The 9,527-nt window shown below is 47.2% G+C and overlaps 1 pseudogene; it reads right to left on the minus strand.

Annotated features, from left to right (window-relative positions):
- LOC126080674 (phospholipase A and acyltransferase 4-like) lies at positions 1-3,113 on the minus strand (annotated as a pseudogene).
- Positions 3,114-9,527: the final 6,414 nt, after the last annotated feature.

The following is a 9,527-nucleotide window of genomic DNA, read 5'->3' on the forward strand; positions in this document are numbered from 1 at the left end:
TCATGGAGACAGATTGCCCAGACTCTCCTTGACAAACCTCAGGGCCTCCCAGGAGCTGCCTGTAAGCCAGGTGGTTAGAGCTGGACAGGCCCACAAAGCTCCTCCATCAAAACTCTGCACATGGAGAAGCTGAGGCAAGAGGGGAAGTGATCTGTCCAATGACACTCAGGGGGTTAGAAATAAATCTCGGATTTGCACTTGTTTGTGAAAGCCCATGTTTGCATGATTCACAACACATTTCTCTACGTCACTGATTCTTACCTCTGGCTACACAGCCAGTCATCTGGGAGCTTTAAGAAGATACCCCAAGCATAACTCCAGAAGGGAGATGAATCACCCCAAGGAATGCCTTACCTACCTACTGTCAAGATGATTGAAAAATCGCTCCCAGTCACAGTTCCTACCCAGAAGGGTAGGATATTTGGGATCCTTAGCATGGTTCCTATCCAAAATGTTGTACTCCTTCTGGCCAGCCTTCTCCTTTACAGAACTGGTGACATCACCTACTGACTGTGGTCTGTACTCATGGTCCAAATAGTTGTTTACTTGGTAGCGGCAACCCCCAAACACATCCTCCATGTGCTCCTGCTGTACCACAGTCCTTTCTCTCGGAAATAGGAATATCTTGGAAGAGCCAGCCCTGGGACTCTCCCCTGACAATCAGAGACATTTGTTGAGAGGCCACAGGTAAAGGTGAGATGAGGGAGAGAAGGGCACAGTGCAAGAAAGAAAGATGAAAAGAATACACTGTTGAGTTTTTGGTCTTTATCCTTTCAACATTGTGATTGGCCTATTACACATTTTGCTCTTTTTTTACTTAACAACATGTAAATATTTTTTGATGCCAATAAAAGTGATTGTCAATGCCAGCCGTAGGATTCTGTTATATGTGTGTATGTAATTTATTTTACCAATCCCTTCTACTGGGCATTCAGATATCTGAAACATTTTCATCAGTGTAAATGATAATTTTAACACATATTTGCTTATTTTTGTACTCTTGAGTAATTCCAAAAGGGATCACATTTGTTTCAGTATCTACTGTGTTTCAGGCACTGTACTGTGCTGTTTTTCAAAGATCACCTAATTTAATCCTCTTTCTACACTTCAAGCTAAATATTATCATTTTCCTCTTACAGAACCAGTAGTGGACCTAGAGAGAGAAGTGTCTGAGACTGCTGTGAAAATCATAGAGCCAGGATTTGGAACTGCTTTTTTCAAATTCCAAAGGTCAGGTTCTTTCCAGCCCACTGAGCTGAACCTTTGGAAATCCTCAGTATAATTGTCTTGTGGTCTCTGCTCTGGCACAGTTCTGGGCACATAGATAGGGTCACAAAGTAGCTCTCAACTCATGGAGTCGAAATACCATTCTATAGTGCATCCAGCTTTTTGTTTTTTCAGATGTGGGCATGGTAGCTAATGAGCACAATGGCTAAGCATGGTGTTGTTCAGGTTTGTAATCTCAAGGGTGATGTTTACATTTAGAATCCTCTTAAGAAAAATTATCTAAACCTTGGCAGTAAGGCATAAAAAGGATCAGGTGTCCTCATGTCATGCCTTGAGTTATGAGGGCCCTCAGTAGTACCTGGATTAAGTGACTTTGATTTGCTGTTTACCTTCGAATCACACTTATTTACAACTCTATTAGGGTAGTTAGTAAACACGTTGCCAGCGAGTTAATTCCAACTCATAGCGACCATATAAAACAGGGTGGAACTTCCCCACAGGGTTTCCAAGGAACAGATGGTGGATGTGAACTGCCATAACTTTTGGTTAGCAGCCGTAGCTCTTAACCACTGTACCACCAGGGCTCCTAGGGTAGCTGATAACTTGTATGAAACCATTAAGATGCAAAGGTCTTGTTCTGATAGTGGTGACAATGGTTGTGTCCTGTAGCAGTGCAAATGCTAGGTGGAGAAAAGAACGCCAAGGTTACTGTGCCATCGGGCTCTATGACATGAATGATTTTGAATCCGATTTAGGAATCGTATTCTAGCACTCCTTGTTTTCTTTCATTGACTCCACACGTCAGTTTCCTGCAGTCTCCTGAGACTGGCTTTGTCACCCTGCTGCTTCTGTCAATAATGAGTGAAATCATCATGAGCAGGTGCTTGCTCTACACATGTGTGAGATTATTATCATCATTTTTTAACATGTAGCCTGTGAAAGTTCTTCTATTGAGGAGCATCAGTTATGTAATAGGACACCTTATTCTGTGGAATCCAAACAGCACTGACAGCCTTCTTATGTAAGGTCTGCAACCCTGAGCTCTTGAGAAACTTTGCTGCCTTAAATTAGATCATCGGAGTCGCCAAAACAAAGTGACTCAGCTTTGGGAGAGACCAGCATGCTTATACCTCAGCTTCACTGTGGCAGCCAGTGGGCCTTTCCTTGCTTCATCGGGACAATTGGGACCCTTGGTGCTGACACAAAGGGAGAGGCTACGGCTCCCAACTCAGGCTTCCCTGGCTCATTTCCATCTTTCATTCGTGCTTGTTATCTTAATACTTTGAAAATTCTATTTTCAACAGTACTCACTTAGAATGTACAGATGGATGACATAACCACCTCCCACGTAGATGGCCCAGTGCTCATAGCCAGTGTGAAAAATCTGTCTGAATCAGATCCCCAGGCTTGGGCTCTTGGTGTGGCTGAAACAGAAAAACCAGACAAGGAGTGGACAGGCTCTCGGAAACATCAGAGACCCTGGGGAGGGAGCTGCAGCTCCACCTCAGGACCCTTTTACTGACATCCATCATGTCGTGGGAATCCAGGCGGGGGAGAGCTCCTGCCCTCCAGGGGATCCTCAGCCCTGCTGGCACTCTTACAGGCCCTATATGGGGGTACCAGGACCGAAAGCCTGGAAAAATGACCCATGTGGAATGTGGGAGAGGACGTTTGTAGAGGGTGAGCGTACTTTGTGTGTCTGCACACCTGTACAGGTACATTGTGCACGTGCTTCCAATTGGCTTACCAAGGGAGCCTGCATGGACAAGACTGCCACTGCGCTTGGCAGTGTCATGCCCAACCAGAGGAATTGGAAAGTTGAGTCTTGAGCTTCTGGCTTTTTGCAGGAGGACCCCTCAGTTCCTCACCGGGTTCTCTTGCCCCATGGCTGTTGATGGCCACATGAAGCTCCTCCTCCTCAGTCTCTGCCCCCATACAGCCTGGGGACACCCATACCTTGGAGCTGACAACCTGAGAAACATGAACTGACAGCTTCTTAAAGGGACATGAGCCTTAGAGTGAGGATTCTGTGGGGTCACCAGTTTCTAAAAGTGAGGTGGGCACTGTGCTCGTGGAGCAAGACCTCCGGGGACACTTTTCCTAAAGTAACCGCAACCCTCACAACAGTCCTAGGAGGAAGGAATCATCACCCCATTGCAGAGGTGGGGAGGCTGAGGGTCAGAGAATGCAGTGAAATGAGTTACGTTATGTGGCCTTTTGCCTTGATTCTTTGGAAAAACTGTTCAAGAGATTTTTCCCCTAAGCCCTAACCAGTTACATTTGCCCTAGTCTTCTACCCCAGAGGGTTTGTTCAGCTTGACTGACATTTCCTGGACAAGCTATAAACAATTTGACTTTTTGTCTGGCCCTGGGCTGCAGCCTGAGTTGTGATCAATTATGTGTCTTGCAGGGATTGGTCAATAGACTATGCAAATGAGGTGACCGTAGCAAACTGTGCAAATGAATTGTCTGTGGCCTACCGAGAGGGGATTGGTTAATTTGTGGCACCTGCTGGGAGGTACCATGCCTTGAAATTGACAAGGATTTGTGTATATAAGCACCAAGCCCCACAGAGGTTTTAGAGACAGAAAGAAACAGGAAGAGAAGCAAAAGGAAGAAAGAAGAGAGGAAGTAAAGAAGAGTGATAAGAGGCAAGGAAACTCCTAAAAGAACTGTAACGCTGGTCAAGGGGTATAACACTGAAGATAGCAACTGCCCTGAAAAGGGCCCAGCAGCAGAGCTGGTGGCGACAGATGGCAGGGCCCAGAGGAGCCTGTCTTGAGGTGGCTGAGAGGAGGACTGCATGGCTGGGGGGAGCTGAGAGAGCTGTCATGCACTGAAAAAGGGAGACTTTGCCTATATGCTTTCTGATGTTGAGTTGCAGCCTGTTGATCCTGATCCCAAGTTGTACCCCATTATTTCCTTAATAAACCATTTAACTGTAAGTACAGTTTATGAGTTCTGTGAGACATTGCAGTAAATTTCTGGACCTAAACAGGGGAGGAAAGAGTGCTGAGGGGAGGGAGAGTGGCCGGTGTCAGAGTTGGAGTGGTACAGCCGCTTGGAGAATGTGGAAACCGGGGATATAGTTAACCTCCACCTCATAGAAATTGGCTTTGTGCTGATTCTTATACCTGAAGTTATTTTACAGAGAGGCAGAGGGAAACGCCCAAGAACATTTCATCCCAGAAGAGGGTGAGCTAGTCTTCTCTGCCCACTTCTCACTGTGGACCTCCACTGGTCCCAGCCTTCCTCCCCTCCCATATCTCCTTCCTAAGTCTCAAAGTCCCATCCCAGGGAACACCAGTTATATAAACTGCAAATTTTTCTCCATCTTTGTTTCTGATCTCTGTGTACAACAAACCCTTCTCCATCCCTCATCCTAGGCTGTCTGACCAGAAGCCAGGGAGTCGTGATTAACTTTGCCCTCTTTCTCACGCCAAAATCCAATCGCCAAGTGCCATCCATGCTGACCTTGTATGTTTCCCCTAAATTCATTTCTTTGACCCATCTCCCCTTCCATTGACATGGCTCAGGAAAGCCCTGGCCCTGCTCCATGATCACCCTGGCTTCCTGTCCCTGCCTGTCCTCATCTAGTCTCCTTAAGAGCAAGTGCAGCCTTCCCAAAGGGACCATCCGGCCATGACCTTCCTCTGACCTAAGTCACAGTGAACACCATTTGGGCAGCTCAGAGGCCCTTTATGACCGGTCTCCTGCTACATTTCATCCCTCTTGCCCTCCCTGTGCTCTGTCCTCCAACCGACTGGAGGACTGTGGTCCCCTCATCACAGCACTCTCTCTTGTCTGCACAATCAGTTCTCTCTGCTTCCAACCACATTCCCAAACCACTTGTCCTCTACTCCCCTCCCCATCAGACACTGTTACAGATTGAATTGTCCCCCCAAAATGCATGTCAACCTTGCTATGCCATGATTCCCAGTATTGTGTGGTTGCCCACCATTTTGTGATCTGATGTGATTATCCTGTGTGTTGTAAATCCTAACCTCTATGATCTTAATGAGGCAGAACTCCAACCTATAGGATTAGGTTGTATCTTGAGTCAATCGCTTTTGAGATATAAAAGACAGAATCGAGCAGAATGGAGAGGGACCTCATGCTACCAAGAAAGAACCACAGGGAGCAGATTGTGCCCTTTGGACCTGGGGTCCCTGAACTGAGATGCTTCTTGACCAAGGGAAGATTAATGACACGGACCTTTCCCCAGAACTGACAGAGAGAGAAAGCTTTCTCAGGAGCTGGCACCCAGAATTTGGACTTCTAGCATCCTAAACTGTGAGAGAATAAATTCCTGTTTATTAAAACCATCCACTTGTGGTATTTCTGTTATAGCAACACTAGGTAACTAGGACAGAATTTGGTACCAAGAGTGGGCTGCAGCTCTGCGAATACCTAAAATGTGGAAGCGGTTTTGAAACTGTGAATGGTAGAGGGTGGGAGAATTTTGTTTTGTTTTGTTTTTAATTGTTTTTTAGGTGCAAGTTTACAAATCAAGTCAGTCTCTCATACAAAAACTTATACACGCCTTGCTATGTACTCCTAGCTGCTCTCCTTTTAATGAGACAACACGTTCCTCCTCTTCACACTCTAATCCCCATGTCCATTCAACCAGCTCTTGTCCTCCTCTTCCTTCTCATCTCACCACCAGACAGGAGTTGCCCACATAGTCTCAAGTGTCACCTTGAGCCAAGAAGCTCACTCCTCAACAGTATCATTGTCTATCTTATAGTTCAGGCCAATCTCTGTCTGTAGAGTTAGCTTTGAGAACGGTTCCAATCTTGGGCTATCAAGGGGTCCAGGAACCATGACCGCCAGGGTCCCTCCAGTCTCACTCAGACCAGTAAGCCTGGTATTTTTATGAGAATTTGAGATCTGCATCCCACTGTTCTCCTGCTCCATCAGGAATTCTCTGTAGTGTTCTCTGTCAGGGCAGTTATCGGTAGTAGCCAGGGCACCATTTAGTTCTGGAAGAGTTTTAAAGGTGTGTCGTACTAAAAGCCTAAATTGCCTTGGAGAGGTTGTTGGTGGAATCATGGACATCAGACAGTTCTGGTGAGAACTCAGAAGGAAGTGAGGAGAGCTGTGACACTGGAGATGGTGCAGATGGCAAGAAGCTGCAGCAGAGAAATGGCAGCAGTAGAACCAGGAGACAGGCATGAAATGGCACGGAAGCCAACCTATGGAGCAGGAGAGCAGAATGCCTTCAGGCAGAAGGCGTCCTGGTGGAGTGGGGTGCCAGCGGGATGGGGCCAGGTCCGCTGCCCAAAGCTGAGAGTGTGGGACTTCCATGCCCAAGGGGCAGAAGAACCAGGTCTGCCAGGGCCCAAGGGGTAGAGTCACCAGTCAGATGGATTAGGAGAATAGGGCAGCCCAATGTTGAGGAGCAGAGTTGCCATTCCCATGGGCCTGGAAGGCAGAGCTGAAGCTCAGGGCCGAGGGGCCTCCACCCAGCCCCTCCATCCAGAATCCAGAACATGTGGCCAACACCCAGAGTCTGGAGGACAGGGCCATTGCCTCAATCATCTCTGAGAACAGAGGATTATTTTCAAGCTTTGAAAACTTATGTAATGTATTCTGCTGACATGCTTGGTGCCTGTTATCCCTTCTTTCCCTCCAATTTCTCCCATTTGTAATGGAAATGTCTACTTTGTGCTTGTTCCACTATTGTACTTTGGAAGAAGTAAACTCGTATTTTAGATTTCACAGAGGAAGAGGAATTTTGCCCTAGGATGGACTTTGGACTTGGAGTAGATTTAAGACTTTTGCTATGATATTATGAGGTGAATGTGTTTCCTTGTGGCAAGGATGTGAATTTGGGGGGGCCAAAGGGTGGAATTTTATGGATTGAATTTCATACCCCCAGAATGTGTGTCAGCTTGGCTAGGCTGCAATTCCTGGTATTGTGTGGTCATCCACCATTTTGTGATCTGATGTAATTATCCTTTGCATTGTAAATCCTAACCTTTATGATGTTAAGGATGCACTGCATTGGGCAAATCTGCTGCAAAAGTTCTCTTTAAAGCATTAAAAAGCAAAGATGTCACTTTAAGGACTAAGGTATTCCTGACCCAAGCCATGGTGTTTTCAATCATTTCATCATATGCATGTGAAAGCTGGACAATGAGTGAGGAAAACCAAAGAAGAATTGATGCATTTAAATTATGATGTTGGCGAAGAATACTGAATAAACCATGGACTGGCAGAAGAATGAACAAAACTGTCTTGGAAGAAGTACAGCCTGAATGCTTTTTAGAAGCAAGGATGGTGAGATGCTATCTCACATACTTTGGGCATGTTATCAGCAAGGACCTGTCCCTGGAGAAGGACATCATGCTTGGTAGAGTAGACAGTCAGCGAAAAAGAGGAAGACCCTTAACGAGATGGACTGAAGCAGTGGCTGAAACAATGGGCTCACGCATAATGATTGTGAGGACAGCACAGGACAGGGCAGCGTTTCCTTCCATTGTACATAGGGCCGCTATGTATCAGCAATGACTTGACTGTACCTAACAACATGATCTTAATGAGGCAGAATTAGAGACAATTATGTTAATGAGGCAGGACTCAATCTACAGGATTAGTTTGTATCTTGAGTCAGTCTCTTTTGAGACATAAGAGAGAATTGAGTGGAGAGGAGAGGGACATCAGGCCACCAAGAAAGAAGCACTGGGAGCAGAGCATGTCCTTTGGACCTGGTCCCTGCTCTCAGAAGCTCCTAGGCCAGGGGAAGATTGATGACAAGGACCTTTCCCCAGAACCAGCAGAGTGTCAAAGGCTTCCTTGGGAGCTAGCACCCTGAATTCAGACTTCTAGCCTCCTGGACTGTGAGAGAAAAAATTTCTGTTTGTTAAAGTCATCTCCTTGAGGTATTTCTGTTATCGCACCACTAGATAACTAAGACAGACACCTTTTTCCATGAGCAGCCTGCCTTGTCTGCTGCAGACTGGCCTGATCTGGGCCTGTGCCTGCACACGCACACGCGCGCGCGCGCACACACACACACCTCTGACCAAGACTCACTCACCCTAAGTCCCATTTCTTCCAGGTCCTCCCATAATATGGCTAATTTTTACTAAAATGCCAATGATTGAAGAGGTTGAGTGCAAATTTTCTCTGGAAGGCACTGCTAAGGAGGTACTTAGAGAACATAATGCTAAAAACAAAAAGTGAATTCAATATGGCAAATGTCAGGCATCAGGGCAGGCGGTGGAAGCAGACCGGAGTTAGGGTACCTTTCAGCCAAGACCTGAAGAGAATCCGCTGGGAGTTTGGGGTGGTGACCCTGATGGCTCTCCAGGTGGCCCGGGCAGAAGGATCTGGAACAGTGACCCTTGCCCACAGTGGGAGGGACTGCCGAGGGTCTCCTGGTCTTATCAGCACTGCTGTCACCCCGAAGCACCTGCCCCCCGACCCCGGGCAGCACAGGGTGTCTCCCATGAAGGACAGTCCAGGCCTGGCCCCACCAGCTTCTTCACAGGAAGTCAAAGATTGGGGAGCCAAACACCTCGCCCACCCGTCTGCCTGTGACTTCAAGCCTGTTCCAAGAGATGCTGCTCCAAGGTTTCTGCTGTTGTGTCGTTGTTGGCTGCCATTGAGTCTACCGCTACTCATGGCGACCCCATGCACAAAGGAACAAAATGTTACCCCGGGCCTGTGCCATCCACGTGATCGGCTGCAGAACGGACCATTGTGATCCACTGGGGTTTTGCTGGCCGATTTTCAGAAGTAGTCCTCCATGCCTTTCTTCCTAGTCCGTCTTAGCCTGGAAGCTCTGCTGTAACCTGTTTAGCAACATAGCAACACAAAAGGCTCCACTGACACTCGGGTGGTGGGTAAGCATGAGGTACACTGGCTGGGAATTGAACCCAGGCCTCCCCCATGGAAGGGGAGAACTCTACCACTGAAGGCGTAGACCTGATAAAATCCCCAGGGAAAGAATAACAACAACAACAACAACAACAACAACAAAAAACCGCATTGCCGATTCATAGTGACTCTGTAGGACAGAGTATACCCGCCCGATAAGGTTTCCAAGGAGCAGCTCGTGGGTTCGAGCTGCTGACCTTTATGGTTAGCAGCCGAATTCTTAACTATTGCTCCAGCAGGGCTCCAGGGAAAGAATAGGCAGCTATGAAAGGACATTTAGCCAAGGCAAAGGGTGGCTGGTGCCCACAAAACCTCATCAGAAATGACTAAGCAGCTTGGCTCAGAAACTCAGGCTTCTGGGTCAAATGGACCAGACCCTCCGCTCACTGGCTGTATGACCTTGGCTAACTGGGCTG

Source organism: Elephas maximus, chromosome 7, assembly GCF_024166365.1.
Source record: "Elephas maximus indicus isolate mEleMax1 chromosome 7, mEleMax1 primary haplotype, whole genome shotgun sequence".
Lineage (NCBI taxonomy): Eukaryota > Metazoa > Chordata > Mammalia > Proboscidea > Elephantidae > Elephas > Elephas maximus.